Genomic DNA, 23,627 nt, shown 5'->3' with positions numbered 1-23,627 from the left:
CTCAAGCTTACAAAGATAACAGGGTATTTAATGGAGCTTTTCCTTTAACTGTAAAAGCACCCTGCATGGGGAAACCTTCTTTCCATATAACTTAATGATCCAGGAAGATTTTCATGAATGGCAACTAGTGTAATACATACAGGTTCAGGAAGGAAACAAAGAGTAAGCAGGTTGACTTATACCATAAAAGATCCAGTAGCATTCATCCTATGAGACCTGAACTAGAAAAAGATACAATGAAAGTAAAGAAATAAAGTTTAGGTATGACACAGAAAGAGCAGCTAGTACTTACTATTAAGCACTGTGGTTCTTTAAAAGATCCACTGGCTTTTAGATCCATCTGACCAAAGAGAAAAGGAAAGAAATTAAGTTGGTCAGATTATTTGGAAAGTCTCAGAAATGTATGTGGCCCATTCCATGTTCCACAGGACAATCATGGACACTTACAACAGTGTCTTAGACCAGACTTCCTAGAAGCAGGGCATGCTCTGCAGCTGATTTCCTGAGGATGTGCTCTCAGGTGAAGTTAGTAAGGGGATGTTGGAAGCAGAATAGGGTAAAGTAAGAAGTCAGGGATAGCGATGGCCAGCCATAGTCAGGACCAACCCCAACCTCATCCCATGGGGAATTCTGAAGCATAAATCAACCAGAGTTGTCCTAACTAGAAGCAAAAGAGGAGAACATTTTAAGTTCTTAACATCAGGCAATCACAAGCCTGGCAGAGGGACAGGGGTGACAAAATTTTCTTTGACCATAACCTAATAAGGCCATTCGGAAATATCCTCTAACTAGACCCTGCATCTGGGGACATATGTTTGTTTCTCTGTGTGTTGTTCAATTTTAGCAAGAGTCCCTTTAAGTCATTTTCACCAGAATACCTCATCCTTGGTATTTGTCATTCTGAATATCAGATCAGTTTTCTCATCCTCCATCATATTTTCCAGGAGATAGCTAATTCTCCTGGCCTGACTTTCATGTGAATCCTGTTTGGTTGCTTTAGCTAGATCCTTCCTTACCTATATTTTTTCCTCTTCATAATTTTCTATCCACTGACACTTAGCCTACTTCTTTGGCTATGAGTTCCTTTTTTCCTCTTGTTATATTCAGTGTTGGGCCCTATCTTTCTTCCTCAGTGTGAAGTCCCATTGAAGTGACTTCTACACCTACCAGTAAGGTCCTGAATAAAGTCTGTCTTTCTGTTCATTTACACGTGTTATGAATATTTTTTCTCTTTATTATAAATACTCAAGAGAAAGGAAAGTGGTGAGCTGTCTGTAGCCTGCATTCCTGACAGCTGGAGAATGGGGACACTGGCCAGATAAAAGGAATACAGGAAGGGCTGGGGCTCAGTGGTAGAGTGCTCACCTAGAATGCATGAGGCACCACATAAAAACAAACTAATGTATCCACCTAAAACTAAAGATACATAAATAAATATTTTTTAAAAAAGGAATACAGGAAAGGTATCAGGGGCATCTTCATACCTTCCAGAAAACTGAACATCAAAGCTTTAATTTGTTTTTATTGTTTACTCACGGCAGGCATTTACCTGGCTTGTGCTTAAGAACCGACTGTCTCACTCAAAATTTAGCAGTTTGAAAATTACATTTATATCACTTTGAAATGAATATCATTACTATAAAATCATCTAATGATTTTTTTCTTAAATTGAATCATTATTTTTTTTCTTAAACAAATTATAATTTGGTAATTAATAGTGTCTGCCAAACTACATTTTGCATCCTTAATACATTGTCTAAAACTTGCATAGCTACTTATGTTTAAGTACAACATATAGATATGCTCTAAAAGCCTCTCACAATTATCAATGCTACTGGTACTTTTGTTTGAGCAACAGTGGCTTGAGGGATGTCAATTGGCTCACCTAATCTCAAAATGAGGCCCTTATTATAGAGAACTTATTATAGTGTCTCAAGTTTCCACCATGGAAGCTAAATTTTGTATTAAGATACCGCCCCTATAAAAAGTCCTACATAAAAAAAATATATCTCAACTGAATGGGGAAACCATTATCAAACTACTGTCACAGTTAAACCTACCCCTTCTATATAGCAGCACTCTCAGGATGGTTTATTAAAGAGATAAATTTTACCATTTGAAGTGAGCAAATCATGGATCCTGCCTAAGATCATATGCTGGTATAGGATTTGACAGAGAAGAGGATGTACATTTTAGAACTAATACAGATAAAAGAGTTTGAGAAGTGAACAAGATGTCAGACAGAGTTTTTCAAAATTCAGTCTGACTACCTTCCAAATTTCAGTGATCAAGACAGATTGGTGTTTGTAAAAACACGGACTTGTAGATCAATGGAACAGAATAGAAAACACACATATATAGTCAATTGGTTTATGACAAAACTACGAAGGCCATTGAACAGCCAAAGGAAAATCTTTGTAGCAAATGGAGTATATTTGTTACAAACTTGATATTCATATAAAATGAAAAAAAAATTAACCTTGGCCATTGCCAGATGTTATACACAAAATATACTCAAAAGAGATTATTATAGAAATTTAAGAATGTATAAATTTTCTGAAATAAAACAGGAAAAAAGTCATTGTGAACTTTGGGTAAGAAAAGATTGCTTAATTGCATACAATATGAAAAGAATGAACCATAAGAGAAAAACAAAGTAAATTGGACTGCATTTAAAAAGAAGAAAGCTCTTTCAAAGATACTATTATGAAAACCAAAGGGCAAACAACAGAGAGAAAATATTTGCAAACATATATATCAAAGAACATCAGAATACATAAAATAACATAAAATAAATACATAAAATAACTCTTACAAATCAGTAAGACACACAACCTAATAATATACAGGCAAACATTTGAATAGCAGCTCACTAAAGAACATATGCAAATTAACAAGAAGCACATGGAGTGATGCTCAATATCATTAGCCATCAGGGAAATGCAAACTAAAACCACCAAGAGATACCAATATACACTGCTGGACAAAGAGGAATCAGAGTATCCCCATTTAACTTTTGGAGGCTTTTTTTTTCCCTGTACTTCAATTTTGGGTCGTTTTCATTTTCAAGGTCAAATGTAAGTAGGAATATTAATAATCCAACCCAAAGGGGAAGAGGGCATACATAATTTCATTAGGTCAATTTAAAAAATTATAATTCTGAAGATGCTATTTTTTATCTCTTCCATAATGAACTTGAAAGGCTCAGGATGTTCAATTTTGAGCATTATTTCAGGATGGGATAATGGGATCCCTAGGTCCTGCCTCAATGATGTAGTTTTATTCTCAGGCAGGGAAACAAATACCACCAACTCACATTCCTGGCTCTCATTCTCATGCCTGAAGATGCTCTTATACAGGTAATTCAGGAAACGAGAGGATTTAAGTTCAGCTGATTGAATAATTATCTCTGAGAAGTAGAATTATTCAGATGTTTGACTATAGGGCTGAAAGGAGAAAGAGGATGAAGGGTATTACTAAACAAATGTCCTGCTTCTGCTGCTGGGATAGATACATCATCATCCCAGCTGTCACTAGTCACCACTAAATGAGAGTGGTTTGTCATGCTTCATTTAACAGGCTTTCAGGACTGGCTGGGCTCCAGTCTGGCTGGGATTATAGACTGTTTAAAGTCTCTAAACCAGAGTTCATAATAAATCCCACCACAAAGCTAGGGCCAGAAGAGAAGGGAACCAGGTGATTGCAGGGCTTTGTGAGAGGGATAAAGGTGGGATCAATACTGCAGGAAGGGCTGGGGAAAGGACAGAAGAAAGGCAGACATTTTTCTGGAGATTAATCTGCATGGATTTTGCTGTGAGCTTCACTAGCTGCAGGCAAATCACTATCATCACCCTCATAATCACTGTCAGGAACAATCACAAAAGGTCATGGAAATTGTATAAGGAAATTTTCACAAGGAGAGCTAGGGCAGGAAAGACAAGCATCAATGTTGATTCTTAATGTCGGTACAGACTTTCTGGTCTATAAGTATACAAATCAATCCCTGACTTATGCTTTGAATTATGATTTTCTTTTTCTTTCTACATTTTGAGAGTGCAAAAGCAATATGCGATTTAATAGAAACTGTTCCACAAATTTTGAATCTTGATTTTTTTTTTTTCTGAGGCTACCAATATACAGTATGATGCCCTCTCTGTTGGACAGGGGAAGCAAGCTACAGCTCCCAGTCAGCCATGTGATTATGAGGGGAAACACCTGATGCTCCACAGAGCAGTGTATGCAGGAGATAACCTGAGATATTAAAACAATTTATTGGAAAATAGGCTTTGTATTAGATGATTTTGCCTACCTGTAGGCTAATATAAATGTTCTGAACATGCTTAAGATAGGCAAGGCTAACCTGTGATGTTTGCAATGTTAGGTGTATTCAGTGCATTTCCAACTTACAGTATTTTCCATTTGTGATGGGGTTATCAGGACATAACCTGATTACAAGTTGAAGAACATCTGTATCTCTGGTCAGTAGAAAGAACCTGTGGCATTAGAGAGGCACAATCTTTTTATCACTCTCCATAAGAATGTTTTACTGTTAAATGTGTATGGTACTTACTGCAAAAGCTAGAAAACAATGTGTACTGAGTAGTTGATCTTATCTTCAATGGCTTTCTGAGCAATCTGAATTAGGAGAAATCCTCATCTCAACTTGTTTCCTCTCATCTGCCTTGTGATATGGATGTACTCACCAAACAAAGGAGGTCTTGTCTTTGCAGATGTAGCTATTGTCAGCTTTGTGGAATCCCCTCTTATTTCCAGAATAATGTAAGTTCTTTTATTTGTCCTCATTAATAATGGTGCAAACTTCTGTTGAAGTTACAATGGATTTTCTTAGTCAAAAAAATGAAAGGAAATCTTCAAGGTGCCTGCTGTTGAATGTGGATAGGTTCCAGGTCCCGGTCTATGAAACAGGAGGGAAGGTAGATAGAATAATTATACATTATGCTATATAGCAAAGACTGGGACAAAGGTAGATACAGAGAAATGTTCAAACCAAGCCTATAAAAAGGGTGATACAGAATGTAGAGAGGTGTGTATGGAGAATGGATGGAGTATAAAATACCTAGAGGAGAGGATATGAAATGGACCTGGAAAGCTGATGGAGACTGGACTATGGAAGGGCTTTGCATCCACACTAATGTGCTTCAACATCATGCTGAAGACAATGGGGAGATATGGACTAAGCTATTAGAAGTGTTATAAGGAGATGTTTATACTTATAAACATCTGTTATTTATAATGGGGAAAAGGAATTGGAGGGAAACAAAGAAAAGGCAAAGTGATCACTGAAGATGGTTACACTGACCCAGATAAGAAATGACAATCTAGGAAAGAGACAGATGGGGAAATAGAAAAAAGTGGATGGGCTCAAGGAGAAAGGAATGGCATGGATTTTTGATTAGTTGACTAATAGTTGTGTTGCTTTCTTTGCTATTTAAAGTTTGACTGACAATGTATTATCTCAGTCCTAGGATTCATGGGAAACCTTATGCTTTTTGCCAAGGTGTCTATATTAGTTAGTTTTCTATTGCTATAATAAAATACCTATGGCTAAGTAATGTATACAGAAAAAAAGGTTTATTTAGATCAAAGTTTTGGATTTTCAAGAGCTTGGCACCAGCATCTTCTTGGCCTTTGTAAGGTCCTCATAGAGAATGTCATAATGGTAGAAGTGTATGTGACAATTATCACATATCAAGTCAGGAAGCCAGATTCAGAAGGAAGCCATTTTTATAATAATTCATTCTTGTGGAAACTAACCAGGGTCCTTAGAAAAGTTTATTTATCTCTTCCTGGGGTAAGCCTGCAATGACCTCATTACTTAACACTAGTCCCCATCTCTTAAAACTTCTACTAACTTTCAACATGGCCCATGGAATACCAAGTTTCAAGAACATGAAACTTTGAGAAACACATTCAAACCATCGCCAAGCCATAACAGAACAGTTTCCACTCACTGATATGTCCATGCATTTTTAGGGGATGAGTGTCCTTATGCATCTTTCTTTAAAGTTTGAAGACTATGGTAACATTCCAGGAAACTGAGTATTTATATTGGGAGAATCTATCATACCATTGCTTCTACCTACAGTCCTAGAGACCTGGGAATGGCAGATGAAACATAGTCAAGAGACCAGTTCAAGAAAGATGGTCTTGTCTTTGCAGGTGTAGCTATTGTCAGTTTTGTGGAATCCCCTCATTTCCAGAATAATGTAAGTTCTTTTCTTTGTCCTCACTAGGTGCAAACCTCTGTTGAATTTACAGTGGGTTTTCCTAGTCTTTTACTAATCCCAGTGATAATATTTTCAGTGGAGGATGCACCTGTAAAAAATTGTCCTGGGATCACAATTTTCAATTCATTTAGATTGGCCCTCTTCAGAATTTAAAAATGTCCCATAAACTGAGATGGAGAATTTTCTCTTTGCCATCTAAGAAAGACAGAGTCCTCATTTCTAAGTCTTAGGTTGTGTTCTCCAGAAGCAGACCCTGAGGACATGATTTATATGCAAATGGTTTATGCATAAAGTACTTCTAGGAAAACATTGTTAGGGGATAGAGCAGGGAAAGGGAAGAAGAGAAGCAAGGGTGTGATTCTGGCAAAGCCCAAGTCTTAGCCTGATCCTACAGGGAATGTAAGCCACACTTCTTCAAGGGAAGGGAGCTGGACTTTCATATTCATTGGCCATTCAACACTCCAGGGAATGACCCCACAGGTACTTCAGTTCTCTGCTAGTGACAGGGGCAGAGAAATTTCAGCAGCCCTAGGAGAGTCTTGCAATTCAGATTACAGATATGCAAATTAAGGCTCCAGTACACAGAGGCTAAGGAGTAGGCACATGTAGAGATTAGGAGGGACTGGGGGGTGACAAGGAGGAGCATCAGCTATGTGCACCACACCTGATCTTACAAAGTGGTTCATCTCATATTTGAGTATTCTTACAATGTTTTTTTTTCTTTTTATCACAAGTGCCTCTTTGCTTTTGTTGGCAGTAGATGTCAGTACTGTCCAAACTTTTCTAATGAATTACATTCTGAAAATTTTGAACTTGAGGGGAGAAGATAATGTACTCTTGATTCATCCCCTCCCCCAGATGCCCAGAACTCCTTATGCTAATTTGCCCATAACCTTCATCCTCTACATTGCAATTGTGTCTTTCTCATATATAACCAATATTAAATCTCCCACCTCAGGAGAAGTTGCTGTTAAGTTTGAGGGATAAGAGTCTAAAATGATACCCCAGGATTTCCTTAATCTGTGGAGTCTCAGAACACTGACTTCTATTGGCATAACAGCAACCAAGAGGCAGTCTTGTGAGCCTGAGCTTCTTGTGGGCACTTTCCCTGATTCTTACAGTTTAAAGGAAATGGAACTGACTTATTGGGAAATACCCCTGTACTCCCTGAAGAACATGAGAATGTGCAGAGTGAATTGCAAAGAGGGCTCCTTTCTTGAAACTGAGGATATAAAGGAAAGTTGAGTATACTTGTTGCCCTAGTGTATATAATTCCTACAATCATACTGTTAGAACTGTTCTAGAACCATGACATCATCAGGTTATCACCCTTATGCTACAAAGAAAGAAACTACTTTGCATGAATACCTTGAGGTTTGCAAAATTGATTTCTGTTTGCTTCACCAAGTATTGTCCAAATATATTGAGATCCTCTACGGTATTTATAGTTAGTTTTTGACTGTAGTCAATCAGTCAATAAATGTTTGGCATTCTTTCAAGAAAATTTGAAGAAAAATATAAGCATATATTCCAGTAAGTACAGAGACAACAAAAATATCTTTTAAGTGTAAAATCTCAGCACATCTAACCATTCAAGTTCAGAAACAAGACTCATTGCCTAAGATCTGTTTTGAGTATTCCCAGTTCTGCTTAATTTTCTGGTCTTGAACAAGTTGTGTAATCTTTCCAACAATTTTCTCATCTGCAAATTAAAAATGATCATTGTATCTTCCTTAAAAGTTTCTGTATAGCTTAAAATTCACAATGCATGTGAATTCCTTAGCATGATACACAGAACATAAGTATCTTACTAATGACCGTTATCATCTGCTTTATTACAGGCATTTTTAACTATTGAGAAATAAATTATATGTCATAAAATTCATCTTTTTTAAGTATATCATTCAGTGGTTTTTAGTATTTTCACGAGGCCATGTAGCCAGTTTGTAGCTAGTTCTAGAATATTTTCCACACCTACAAAAGTGCTTCAATCATCTTTAGCAGTCACTCCCCATTTCCTATCTCCTGGCTTATAGAAATGATTAATTGATATTCTGCTTCTTCAGCTTTTCTTATTTCAGAAATTTCATATAAATGGGATTATACAATAGAACACTTGGGTTTTGTGTCTGACTTCTCTCACTTAACATTATGTACTTAAATGTTATCTACGTTGTATATAAGTTCATCATTCCTTTTTATAGCCCCATTTTACATTTCAACAAGCAATTTGAGAGAGTTTTAATTTCTCTGCATTCTCTTGTTTTATCTACTCTTTTGATTAGCCATTCTAGTGTGCAGTAGTATCACGTGGTTTTAATCTATGTTTTACTAAGAATGAATGGTATTGAGCATCTTTTTTATATACTTTTTGGCCATTTGTATACCTTCTATGGAAAAAAAAATGTCTATTAAAAAATTTGCCTGCTTTTAATCAGGTTTATTTGTCTTTTTCCTGTAGAGAATTCTAAGAATTCCACATATTTTATTGGATGCTTTGTATGAGTCAGTTGTCATTCCAGAGGCTGCTGGGATGAAAATATTGACAAACCCCTGACAAAATTTTGACAACCACATGTTCTAGTGAAAGTGCAGATAACAAAGAGTAAACAAGTAAGTAGCCAAGAAAAATGCCTAATGCCAATAAATGTAATAAAGCTAAATAAATGGTGGACATGTTAGTAAAAAAAAATATAGTGGAAACAACATAAGATGTGGTGGTCAAGGAGGAATGCACTTTGACTTATAAGAGTAAGCAAAAACTGCCCTAGGAAGATAAGCTTTTCCTTGAAAAGACTTAACATGATTTTAGTAGCATAGGAGAAAAAGAAACCCCTACTCCAAAATAAAGCATAAATATGGCCAAAAGAATTCCTTTTAGTTTAGTGATGACACTGATAGAAGTTTTGGTCAATTTGGCCCCCAAATCTGCAACTGCATAAAAATGTATCAGATTTCCCAGCATCCCTTTTACATGCTATTTGGTTAGGGTAATTGTACACTAATGTATTTTGAAAAAAAAAATACATTGTACTTTTTCAATTCAAGGTCTTATACAGAGCCTTTTACAGTTTATTGACTAAGTACATATTTATTAAGTACATACAATTCAAGGCTTGTCCTCACTACTTTATAGTAATGAGGCCAAAGGGCAAAGTGCAACTTTAAATCATCTTCTTCATTAAGAAAATAGATGTCATGGAAAAAGAAACAACAAACATTCAATAATGTTAGAGCTAAGTTCTATGCTCCCAATATTGAACTTTCTTTGAAATCATTTTCCAAAGCAAATCCATAAAATATGAGGTGACCGTGTTTCCTATTTGCAAACAATGCATAAAACATAAAGTAACAGGCACAATATCCACATTTAAAAAATGCAATTTAGAAAGTAGTGCTCCCTTGCTTGTTTTGAAGCCAACTGCCAGAGGATATGAATAACAAGATCAGAAAAATCCAATAAAGGCTAAGTGTGCTTGTGGGTAATTTCCTCCTCATTTGGGTGCAGTTCCTCTCAGATGAAAGACAGATACCTGAGACCACTGCATACATTTCACTAGAATCTAAGCTAAATAAAAATGACCCTCTGTTCAGAAATCTAATCTAACGTGACTTGAACTATTCAACTAAGCTTTCAGTAAGGCCTTATTTGAAGGCTTATATTTTACTAAATTTATTAAGAGTAGAAATTTAAAACTAGAATTTAATAAAAAATGCCTAGGAATAACTAAAAAGTGAACATTACCATCTTCTATTGGCAGCTACTAGACATTGATTTTTTAAACAGTTGTTTATTATATACCTATCATATATTAGATGCTATTTGTAAGGACAGAAAAATGAGGAAAGAGACAACATCCTGCTCTTAATAAGTTTTCATCCTAGTGGAGGAGATGGATAATAAACAGATAAACAAGAGAATGATGCAATGTAATAAATGCTGCAGAGAAACAAGAGGGGCAATACATATTGATAGGAAGAATTGAGAGGGGGCAACATTAGATAGGAGGATTAAAGAAGACCTCGGAGATTATAAAAATCTGACTCGAGACTTGGAAGATGATGTGGGAAGATATTTCATGTGCTTTGCCAAATGTATGTGTTCTTATTACTACTGCAGAACTGAGTTCAATTTGTGAAGTTTTTTACTGCTTATCTACCTCTATCATTAGTACTCTGCATATTAACAAAGGCTTTGAATCAACTGCTACTATCAGGAAAACGTGAGCATATTGAAACAATTTCTTCATTTGATTTTTTCTAACATTTGACAAAAGCAACCTGAATTTTATAGTCAATCCTATTTTATTCTGATGCTTATAGCATTCTCTGGCCTACTTTCTCTGTTAGTCAGCTAAGGCCTCAATAGTGTTCTTTAAGAAACCACTCCAAAACTCAATTCTTAAAGCCAGCACTTATCCTAGTTCCTGTATCTTCAACTAAGGTGATCAAAGATTGGTTCAAGTGGGCTTGGCTCAAAAATGCACAGTGGTTACTGAACTAACTCCGTGTTTTCATCTTCCTTAAACCAGTGGCTATCTGAAGCAGAGTTTTTCAGGTAAGAACATAGAATCTACAAGATACTTATTCCAACATAAATCACATTTCAAGCCTCTGCTTGTATTATATGTATTAGCATCACACAGAGTAAAGCATGTCACATGGAAAGCCCTGTCAAGTAGTAGAGACTACACCCTGCCCATCTTGTGACCTGAGGAAGTCTCATGGCCAAGCCCGACATCAGTGGGTATAGAAGTGATTCTTCCCTTACAGATAAAGGGAGAAAGTAAATATTTGCTAAAGCATAAGTAATCTGCCACACCTTTTAATCACCAATTAAATATTAAACATTTAGTGTATTAAAGACATTGTGTTTTGCACTATTCTAGTAGTGTGCATGCAGTGGTATAGAGAAACTCACGTAGTTGTGCTTACTAGAGTAAATAATATGGGGTAGCAAGTGAGAAGTATATTTTCAAAGAAAATAGAAAATAGGTAAAAAAAAGGTTTCAAACATTCAGAGGAGGGAGAAATTATTGACATTTCTCATCCTACATTGCCTTTCTAATACAGATCTTCATATCTGTACATATGTGTTTATATATGATATATATATATATATATATGTGTGTGTATTCACTGGGTCTACAAATAAGCACACCTCCATGCAAACTCACACACATAGGATACATTGAATTGAATGCTGACTTGAGCATATATTATAATTTTCTATGTAGAAGACATTGTCAATGCCCCACCCATATCTTCTTTGCACTCACTTTACTGAAATTACCAATGGCTTCTCAACTGCCGGCACCTGTGGTTCTCTGACTGATGCCTCTGTCTCAAGGTACAGGTTTGTCCTGTGCATGGAGTTAAGGCCTGGGAGCTATTCTCAACCATTTATGGGCCAGAGCTGGTGAAAAAAAAATACCTCCTCTCCTTGCTTCTTGGTTCAGAGTTCCCCAGCAGGATGGAGCCGTAGTCCCCCACAATGATACTCTGTTTATTTGCAAGCCCCCTGTTAGATGTCTACACTTGCCCGCATCATTTCTTCAGGCCCCTAGCAGTGTGCTTTATAGGATTACCTCCCAAATAACTTCAAGATCATTTGCTTTAGAAGCATCATCTTGGTGTCTATTTCTGGATAACTCAAATGAAGATCATAAAATAAACTGAAATAACCCAAAGTCTTGGATTCATTCATTGGAAGTAGGGACATCAGACCAAAATCAAAACCCTCGAGGCAACCAAGGTTTGAACTGGGATCTGGCATTGTGTTTCTCATCTGTGCTGAGTTTCTGCCTGAAAAGCAGCAGTTTCCATCCCTTTAGAGCACACCACATGCCTTATCAAGCAATACACTTTAAGTGACACTTATGTCACCAAGAAAGCTTATACTGCCCAGCAGAAGAGACTGCAGATAGATACTTATGCAAATAGCCCATTGTTCATAAAGAACTGATAAAACCAGAACCATGCATGTAGAATCAGATAATTTTCTTCACAAGGCTCTTTATTATACAACAGTCTAGTGAAAATTTATTATGTGAAAGATGCTATTCTACTTTCTTGATATTAAAAATTAGACTTAGGCATGGTTTCTGCCCATATTAGCTCTTTTGCTGCTGTGCTTAAAAGATCTGCCTAGAACAATTTTAGGCAGGGTAAAGTCTATTTGAGGGCTCATAGTTTCAAAGGTTTTCATCCATAAACAGCAGGCTCCAATCCTCAGGGCTCCAGGTGAGGCAGGGAATTGTGGAAGAAGAGCGTGGCAGAGAGAAACAGCTCATATGATGATCAGGAAGCACAGAGAGACTCTACTCACCAGATTTAAATATATAACCCATATCCTCATCCCCAAGGAACCACATTCTCCAGCCACACCCCACCTGCCTCCAGTTACCACCTACTTAATCTCATCTGGGATTAATCAACTGATTAGCTTAAGGCTGTAACCAAATCATTTCTCCTCCAAACTTTCTTGCATGGTCTTCCCTATGAGCTTTCTGGGGGGGAGCGGGGGAACACCTTACCTCCAAACCATAACACTGCCCCTTGTAGATTCATACTCCAGTTATAGACTGAGTGTGGAAGAAGACAATAAAAATTGAACTACAACACAAATTATCAGCAAATTATTCTCTGCATGTACCCCAGTCCACCTGAAAATGGGAGTTTCTAACATGTAAATAACCAAACATATGTTGGAATAGATTTTTGAAAGGTGAGGGGAAAAAGCACTGCTGAAAATATAAAATATAGTTTTAAATAATTAAATATGTAATTTAATATTCTGTTTTCTTTTTTCTTTCTTTCTTTTCTTTTTCTTTTTTTATTTGCCAGCAAAAGACTTTTTAAATATATAGCTGTCCAATTGGATCTAATTTTGTGAAACCAGATAAGGCAAACTTTAACCATGAAAATAGAATTAGGGATATTTTTATTCCAGGGTCAGGAATTGGTTGTACAGATGTACTGGAGGACCAAACAAGAAAATGGGGGTTAGCCTGGGAGTAGGAGGTCTGTAGCTCCCAAGGCTGCAAAGACCCAGAGGACGCTTGTCATGAAGGATTTTAACAGTAGGAGCAAAAGATTAAAGAAGACCCATCTTCTCCTTTTTTTATACCTTGCAATCACTCACTTTTGAACCCAGAAAGCAGAAGCAGACTTGGGAGACTGGGAAATGCAGCATCAGCACCAGAATGCGAAGGGAAGCCCTGGGCCATAGCTGCTGAGCCAGGGCTGGTGTGAGGAAGGTAATGTCAGGCAACCTAGCACAGGACCCACACATCCAGGATTTCATAGTTTTCTCTGCAAATAGGGAAGAGTTCCCATTCTTTCCCCAGCAGGGGTGTGGAGGGGTCTGAGATCCTGACAAAGATCAAAAGTTAAGAAATAACAACTTACTGTCTGAAATTCACTTTGTAGCTAATCAACAAGCAAAATTGATGGTTATTATTTCTCAGATAAAAATTTTAAACACATATGTAGCACTTTTTATATATCTTGGTATTTGGATCCACTCTATATTTTAAATAAAAGCCATTTTACCCTTCCTGGATTCTGACTGGTTTCTAGCTCACCTGCTTTTCTTTTGGCTTTTCTTTCATTAATTATATTTCAAACCTGTGCAAAATGAAGGTTTGTTCTCAGTTCCTCTGCATATGTCAAAATAACTGTTTTTATCAACCTAACATAGAAATGCAAGAAGGAAGGGTGTAGAAGTATAGAAGAAAAACAATGTTGTTTAAAAGAAGAATCAGAAAGTTAGCCACTAGTAATTACAAAGTGTCTTTATATGTTCAGTACCAGCATTGTACTTTATGGGCTCTGATATTTTGTGGCTTCAAGATTGTTATAATTTAACTGCAACCTTCTTTCTTTTTTTCTTCCCTCCCTACCTCTCCTCCTTCCCTTCCTTTCCCTTTGCTTTCCTTCCTCCCTCCTAACCTCCCTCTCTTCCTTCTTACCTCCCTCCCTTTCTTTTTTCCTTCCTCCCCTCTTTCTTTCCTTCCTCCCTCCCTCCTCCTTCCCTCCCTCTTCATTCCTTCAGAATTCTATAACTTTCCATAAAATATTTGAGATCATGAATTTACAATTTAGTTGGAGAAACAGGTCTTATACTTATTCAATGATTAGAGAAAACTAGAATGTAAAGTATTAATTGTGCAACAAAATAACAGGAGAAAGAAGATGCGGCTGTATGGGCAGGTGTAGTCAGCTTCACAGACACTCTAGAGTGGGGACCAGATCTTAAAGATGAAAGAATTTGGACAGCAATAAAGGAAAGAGGCAGCAAGACAAAGAGAAAGTGAAGTTAAAGGGTAGATGAGGTGAAGGTAGAAGAGAGAGCCCGCTTGCTATTGATGAAGCTTTGGGCCACTCTCCCTGACCTTTCCTTATTTCTGTGGACAAGCAAACATTTTTAGCCAAGCGTTTTTAGCCAGTGGCCTCTCAATGAAGCTTCATGGTCTCCAGGTCTTGTAGCATGAGGGGCAGGTCATTCTGCAACCTTCCTAGTTTTATCCCCAATCTTTTTGAAAACACCTACAGTGAAGATTTGGAAGAACACACAATTCCATGGTTGACACAAAAGTGCCCACCAACAGATATGCACAGTTAGATTTGTACCATTCCTACCCCAACAAGAGCAGGGAATTTTATTAACAAAGCTCAACTAGACATAATGAGCTAAAGGCCATTTTCCTCATTCTTTAAAAAGTCCTACATTTTTAATAACCATCATCAATAAAAGAGAAGGGAGAAATATATTTTATTAACATAATGGACTTGCCCCTGAACTTTATTAAAATATAAGTCTAATTTGGCCTTGGGATGAGTCTTTTTTACAGTCCTTTTCCATGTTCTCAGTTTTTCTAGCTCTTGTTTTTTTTTTTTTTTTTTTGTCTTGCTTTTTGTCTTTTGAGAATCATCACTGAACAAAACTTTTTATGTTTCATTGTGGGGTGACACACTTGAATGTTACCATTTTATGAAGAAGTGTCCTTCAGACTCAAACTCTAATTACTGAAACTTCCACTTGCACAATGGAGTCAACAATTCTCAATGACATCTCAAATTAAATCAAAGTTTCCATTTCAATTTCTCTTTTGACAATTCAACAAACTAGCAAGCAAGAACCGGAACCTGGCAGACTGTTCTTCACATTGTCATGTAGTTTGGCTCCTTTGGGAGTAGAATCCCTCAAAATTTTTTAAGTTGATGATGTTTTTCACCTTCTGTTCCAGGTAGCTGTCTCTACCTTCCATCTTCTGAATGTGACCTCTCTCTTTTTTTTGTTTTCCTTTTTGGAGTACCAGGGACTGAACTCAGGGCACCCAAACACTGAGCCACATCCTCAGCCCTATTTTGCATTTTATTTAGAGATAGGGTCTCACTGAGTTGCTCAGTACCTTGCCATTGCTGAGCCTGGCTTTGAACTCACAAAATCCTCCTGTCTCAGACTACTGAGCCGCTGGGATTACAAGCATGCACCACTATGCCCAGCTTGAATGTGACCTCTTAAAATTCATGTTCACTAGAACATTCCATGTAGAGAGGCCTGAGGATGTCGGAAGATGCTCAGTTCTCTTCAACTCTTGCTAGTATTTATGAATGGTCAGGGAAGACTCACTCAATTAATGTTTACTGAAACTGATATATGGCAAGCATAGTTCTATTTCTTCATAAAATATACAGTTTAGTGACCATATGTACAGAAAATCAATTTTAGATTCTCTCAATAAGCAAACATCTACTGAACTTTAATCATGAAAGATTAATGGCCTTGGGAAAGGCAAGCAGAACAATGTCAAGTGCCTAACTATAAAAAAAAGATGAATAATATCAGGAATCAATGTATTTATACAGTTTACAAAATATTTAGATAAGTATGAATAAAAGTATGCAGAAAGCCAGGCATGGTGGTGCATATCTGTCATCCTAGAGACTCAGGAGGCTGTGGCAAGGAGGATTCCAAGATTAGGGCCAGCTTCAACAATTTAGGGACACTCTGTCTTAAAATAAAAATGACTGGGGAGGCAGCTCAGTGGTAGAGTGCTGCTGGTTTCAGTTCTCAGAACTACAAAAAAGAAAAAATGTAGATAGAAACTGTAGTGGGGAAAACGTAACATGAAGTGATTTTAGAAGTCAAGAAAGACTACCCAGATAAACAAATGTAAGAAGTTTCCAAGGAGCATAGGTAGCAAATACTATTTTCTCAAACATCATTCACAATATAATATTTGAAATATGTATATACCTTGTGGAATGGCAAATTGAGTGAATTAACATATATATCATTTTATACACTTAAGTTTTTGAGGGTTATTACACTTACACTAACAAATTTACTTTCTTAGCAATTTTCAAGCATATCATACAGTGCCATTAAATGTATGATAGATCTTTTGAACTTATTCTTCCTTTCTAACTGAAATTTTGTATCTTTTCATCAACATTTCTCTAATGTCTCCACCTCAAAACCTAAGGCCCTGGTAACTACTGTTTTACTTCTCACTTCTGAAATCAACGTCTTAGATTGCACATAAAAGTGAGAAAATTAAATATTTGTTATTCTATGCCTGGCTTACTTTATTTAGTGTGATGACCTCCAGATTTGTCCGTGATGTTGCAAGTAACAGAATTTTATTATTTCTAAAGGTTGAATACTTTTTCCTTGTGCATATATATCAAATTTTCTTTATCCATTCATCCACTGTTGGACATTTAGGTTCATTCCATTTCTTGACTATTGTAAATAGTAGTGCAACGGACATAGAAATTTCTATATGTTGTTGACACACTAATTTCATTTCTTTTGAATATATGTCTGGTAGTGAGATTGCTGGATGATATGGTAACTCTTTGAGGAACATCCATACTCATTTTCTATAATGGCTCTACAAAGTGACATCCCCTCTGACAATGGATAAGAACTTCCTTAACTCTTCCTTAATCCACCCTGTTCACACACTATTCTTTAAGTGGCAGAACTGGCTTCAAAGAAGGGGCCAGCCCTTCTTTCACTTTCACTGATATATTTTTTTGAAGTCTCCTATTTGTGTTATTTAAATAAAACATTTAAAACATTTTTTAAAAACTAGTATTTTTTTCAAGTATTAGGTCTTACACTTGAGTTATTAATCAGCTTTGACTTGATTTTCTGCATATGGATAAGACAATGATCCAATTTCATTCTTTTATATGTGGCTATCCAGTTATCCCAACACCATTTTATTGTAGAAACTGTCTCTTCCCCATTGTGTGTTTTGGAATCTTTGTCAAAAATCAAGAAGACAAAAGGAGCCAAGAGGCTTCTCACATGTTCCCTAGAGTGACCCTGAAAAGTCTCAGCTGACTCTTAGTAAGTAGCAGACAGGAACAGGGTAAATTTTGGTCAACTTGGTCTTAAACACCTGGCAGGCAAGTACAATAAAAGCTCAGTCCTACATGCACATTTAAGAGAGAAAATGTCTCTTGCAGTATAATTTGTATAATTTGAGATGTACAGTTGTGTCAGCCCTACCAAAAGTAAGTAAAACTGGATGCTATAAAGGAAGGGTTCTTATGTGGAAATGTCTAAGAATAACTATCTCAGAGGACTCTGGAGTCACAGAGTTTGTCCTGAGCTTCAGAGATTGGCTACACTCCTAAATGCACTTGTGCTAATTGTTTACAAAAGAAATAATGATTTTCTATCTTGTTTATTGTTGTCCTAGAATGATCCTTGATCTATGTATGCCCTGTCTAACCCACCAGCTGCCACCATGGACCTCTGGACTGCCCTAATGCTAAACACCCTTAGCTGATGCTAAATGCCCCACCTGATGGAGAACAAAAACTTTAGGTCACTTCACCCCAACTTTGCCCTCTCTCCACAGGATGCAGCTTAGAGATATCTTGCCCATTTTTAAAATTTATTTATTCTGATTTGTTGTATATGCATTTCAGTTCGTATTACACATATGGAGCACAATTTTTCATGTCTCTGGTTGTACACAAAGTAGAGTCACACCATTCATGTCTTCATACATGTACTTAGGGTAATGATGACCATCTCATTCCAAAGTCTTCCCTATCGCCATGTCCCCTCCCTTTCCTCTCCCTCTCCTTTGCCTTATCTAAAGTTTGTCCATTCCTCTCATGCCCCACCCCCCCATCCCCATTATGGATCAGCATACTCATATCAGAGGAGAATGTTTGGCATTTTTTTTTTTTTTTTAGGATTGGCTAACTTCACTTAGCACAATATTCTCCAACTCCATGCATTTACTTGCAAATGCCATAATTTTATTCTCTTCAAATACTGAATAATATACCATTATGTATATACACCACATTTTTTTTATTCATTCATCTTTTGAAGGACATTTAGGTTGGTTCTACAATTTAGCTGTTTTAAATTGTGCAGCTATAAACATCGATGTGGCTGTGGCTGCGTTACTATAGTATGCTATTTTTAAGTCCTTTTGAAGCCAGATTTAAAGATAGGTAGTTAGTGTAGTTAGGTAAATCACGTCTAATATGAGTAAGATAAAAGAAAATTGGAGAAACCAGAACAGCACCTGGGGAAATTGAAATGTTAATGTCCCTAAGGCCTGGAACCCATCCTAAGGAACTGTTAATGAAGTAGCTCCCAGCAAACAGGGAGGTGCTAATCAAACCACACCAGGACATTTCTGTTCAGATTATTCCTCCAGTCCACCTATCTCCCACCTTTTGGCCTTCCCACCCTATCACTGCAGGATAGAGGGAAACAAAGGACAGATATGTGGAAGGACTAAAAGAAGACCTAAGATATAAAAAAGGGAAGACCTCTCTCTTCCACAAATCCCACCTTTCAGGTCCCCTTCTTCCTCCAGGAGGAAGTCTTTTCTGCTATCCTTTAATAAAGGCTCCCACTTTCCACTCTACACTTGCCTCAGTGTGCTTATCTGGTGTTGTACCTCAGCATTCAAGGAAGCAAGGACTTGTCACAGTGGTAACACTTTGGGTATAAACTGAGGAGTGGGATAGTTGGGTCAAATGGTGGTTCCATTCCAAGTTTTCCAAGGAATCTCCATAGGGCTTTCCAGATTTTTGCAGTCCTACCAGCAATGTATGAGTGTGCCTTTTCTCCCACATCCTCATCAACACCTATTGTTGTTAGTATTCTTGATATCTGCCATTCTGACTGAAGTGAGAGGAAATCGTACAGCAGTTTTGATTTGTATTTCTCTAATTGTTAGACATGATGAACACTTTTCCATGTTTGTTGATCTATTATATTTCTTCTTCTGTGAAGTGTCTGTTCAGTTCCTTGGCCCATTTGTTGATTGGGTTATTTGGGCTTTTTGTTGTTAAGATTTTTGTGTTCTTTATATGTCCTAGAGATTAATGCTCTATCTACATGCATATGGTAAAAATTTGTTCCCATTCTGTAGGCTCTCTATTTACCTTACTGATTGTTTCCTTTGCTGAGAAGAAGCTTTTTAGTTTGAATACATCCCATTTATTGATTCTTGATTTTAATTTTTGCATCATAGGAGTCTTATTAAGGAAGTTGGGGTCTAATCCAACATGATGAACATTTGGGCCTACTTTTTCTTCTAATAGTAATAGGGCCTCTGGTTTAATTCCTAGGTCCTTGGTCCACTTTGAGTTGAGATGTGTGCATGGTGAGAGATAAAGATTTCATTTTATTGCATATGGATTTCCCAGCATCATTTGTTGAAGAGGCTATCTTTTTTCAATACATGTCTTTGATACTTTTGTCTAAGATAACAGTAATTATGTGGGTTTAAGTTTATTGCATGGAGTGCATTCTTAAAAAGAAGAAAAAGTCAACAAATAAATGACCTAACATTTCATCTCAAAGCCCCAGAAAAAGGACAAATCAACATCAGAAACAATAGAAGACAGGAAATACTTAAAATCAGAGCTGAAATCAATGAACTTGAAACAAAAGAAACAACTGAAAAAATTGACAACAAAAAGTTGGTTTTTTGAAAAAATAAATAAGATTGATAACAAAAAGTAATAAATAATAAATAAGCCACTCTAATGAAGAAAAGGAGAGAGAAAACTCAAATTACTAACAGCCGTGTTGAAAAAGGAAATAGCACTACAGACACTATAGAAATACAGAAAATAATTAGAAATTATTTTGAAAATTTGTACTCCAATAAAATAGAAAATATCAAAGGCATTGACAAACTTCTAGAGTCATACGATTTGCCCAAAATGCATCAGGACGATATACAGAATTTAAATAATCAGTTTCAAGCAATGAAATAGAAGACACTATCAGAAGCCTACCAACCAATTAAAGCCCAGGACCAGATGGATTCACAGCTGATTCTACAAGAACTTTAAAGAACTAATACCAATACTCCTCAAATTATTTCATGAAATAGAAAATCAGGGGATACTTCCAAACTCATTCTATGAGGCTAATATCACCCTGATTCCAAAACCAGGCAAAGACACATCAAAGAAAGTAAACTTCAGACCAATATCTCTAATGAACATAGATGCAAAAATTCTCAATAAAATTCTGGCAAATCGAATACAAAAACATTTCAAAAAGATAGTGCAACCTGATCAATTGGGGTTCATCCCAGGGATGCAAGGTTAGTTCAATATATGGAAATCAATAAATGTAATTCATCACATTCAATAGACTTAAATATAAGAATTATGATCATCACAATAGATGCAGAAAAGCATTTGACAAAACACAGCACCCCCTTTATGTTAAAAAAAAAACTAGGGATAACAGGAACATATCTCAACATTATAAAAGCTATCTATGCTAATCCCCAGGCCAACATCATTCTAAATGGAGACAAGTTGAAAGAATTCCCTCTAAAATCTGGAACAAGACAGGGATGTCATCTTTCACCACTCCTATTTAACATAGTTCTTAAAACTCTAGCCAGAGCAATTTAATGTAAGAAATTAAAGGGATTCGGATAGGAAAAGAACTCAAATTATCATTATATGCCAACTATATGATTGTATACCTAGAATACCCCAAATATTCCACCAGAAAACTATTAGAACTAATAATTGGATTCAGCCAAGTAGCAGGATATAAAATCAATACCCAAAAATCAAAGGAATTTCTGTACATCAGTGACAAATCCTCTTAAAGAGAAAATAAGAAAACTACTCCACTTACAATTGCCTCAAAAAAAAAAAAAAGCAACTTAATGAAAGAGGTGAAAGAACTCTGCAATGAAAATTACAGAATGCTAAAAAAAGAAACTAAACATGACCTTAGAAGATGGAAAGATCTCCCTTGATCTTGGATCACCAGAATTAATATTGTCAAAATGACCATACTACCAAAAGCATTGTGCATATTTAATGTAATTCCAATCAAAATCCCATGACATTCCTCATAGAAATAGAAGAAGCAGTCATGAAATTCATCTGGAAAAATATGTGACCCAGAATAAATAAAGCAATCTTTAGGGCTGGGGATGTGGCTCAAGTGCTAGCGCGCTTGCCTGGCATCCGTGCGGCCCAGGTTCGATCCTCAGCACCACATACCAACAAAGATGTTGTGTCTGCCAATAACTAAAAAAAATAAATATTAAAAAATTCTCTCTCTCTCTCTTAAAAAATAAAAAATAAATAAATTATTTTTTTAAAAAAAGCAATCTTTAGCAAGAAGAATGAAGCAGGTTGCATTGCTATACCAGACCTTAAACTATACTACAGAGCAACAGTAACAAAACAACATTTTTTTCCATAGAAATGGAATGTAAAAATTGGCAGTGGAAAACTCTAGTGGTTCACCTCATGCTTTGAATATAACATAACATTTGCTACTCTGCCACTTAGGTGTGTTACAAAATGGACTTTTCTTTCGCTCTTTTCCCTCTCCCCTTCCCTAACTGGGGGCAGGCAACTGGATTACTTTTTTCCCACCCTAGGCTGAATTATCTGTCTTTAAGCACCCACTCATCATAGGAACCAAGTAATTCAGATTTCTGGAATGGCTCCAGAAGATCTAAGAAATGACTATCCCCCAAATTAACATGTGAAGCACAACTCCCCCACAGGGAACACCTGGAATGAAGCTCTTCTTTCAAAACCCTCTATCTTCTCTGATGGGCAGAATCACAGCCTCTGGAACAGGACTGTGCTTCTCCTTTGCTAGAAAGCAAGAAAGCTTCTTTTTCCCTTTTTCTCTTTATTAAATTAGCATCAGGAAAAGGACTAAGCTTTTGGTAACACCTCTTGCCATTTTCATTATGTTTTTCTTGTTTCTGTGCAATATTCCCTTACCTGTGTTTCTTAGCTATTGTTAAGGTATCTTCTTGCATAAATAGTTGTTTTAAATGATCTTTTCCTTGAGGGATGGGAGTGCTGGATATTTATATTCTGTCTTTCTGCTGAAGTCCCCTTCTCTCAGTTTTCAATTAGTTGCCTTCAGATTCGTGGAACTTTGAGGTTCATCTCTCAGCAGAGGGTGAAATCTTTGCTCACATTTGTATAGTTAAAATGACAACTTAGGTGGTTTTCACAAAACAGAAGAACAAAGCTCCTCAAATGTAAACACCATCTTTACTTCAAGTTGGAAAGAAAGTCCTGTTCATTTAAAATGCATAAAGTTCAAGTTCTATCTGTTTCTATCTGTTGATGAAAGTAAAAGTAAACTAAATGGGGACAGACCTTCACAGGTCAGTGATGCTTTATACAGCACCAGAGAGGCACATTTGCAGGTGGAAAATGGTAACTGGTTATAAGAGGGGTCTGAATTTTATAGGGTTCAGTTAGACTTGACTCATAGCAGAATGTGTCCGCTGGGCAGTCAGGGGCAACAGTTGTGAAAGTACCAAAGCCCATTGTTGCTAGGGAATTGTGACAGTTCAGAGCCTGTTGTTTTCCTTCTTTGCTTCCTGGAACTCACTGTTCTCCTTTTCTCCCTGGGGATTGCTTTTCAATATCCTTCAACTGACATTTTTAAAAAAGCTTAGGAATCAATCTCAATCTCACTCAATATATCCCTCCACATGAGGAGAAGATGGTTCTTACAGGTTTGCTACAGAAAGAATACAACATATTTGCAGTGGTTTCTCTTATTTAGTTTCTGAGGCCAGGGAGACAAAACTTTGAATTTCAAGTAAGAGTTCAATAAATGTTAATTTTTTTTTCATTCTGCTTACTTTATGCACTGGTGGATTGGGGAGAGTTGCAAGGGGGTCAATTAGCATCAGTAAATCTTCTATCTGCTCCAATCTTCCTCTCAACAACGGAGTACAAGAAACACAATTCCTAAGGTACTTAGTCATTCCTAGACTGTCAATAACACTTAAATACATATTTTTTTTCTGACTCAGTGCTGCTGAAGATAACTACAAAACTATATATGATTCCTAAAGA

This window comes from Ictidomys tridecemlineatus, chromosome 5 (assembly GCF_052094955.1).
Source record: "Ictidomys tridecemlineatus isolate mIctTri1 chromosome 5, mIctTri1.hap1, whole genome shotgun sequence".
NCBI lineage: Eukaryota > Metazoa > Chordata > Mammalia > Rodentia > Sciuridae > Ictidomys > Ictidomys tridecemlineatus.
Note: the sequence above shows the minus strand (reverse complement) of the source record.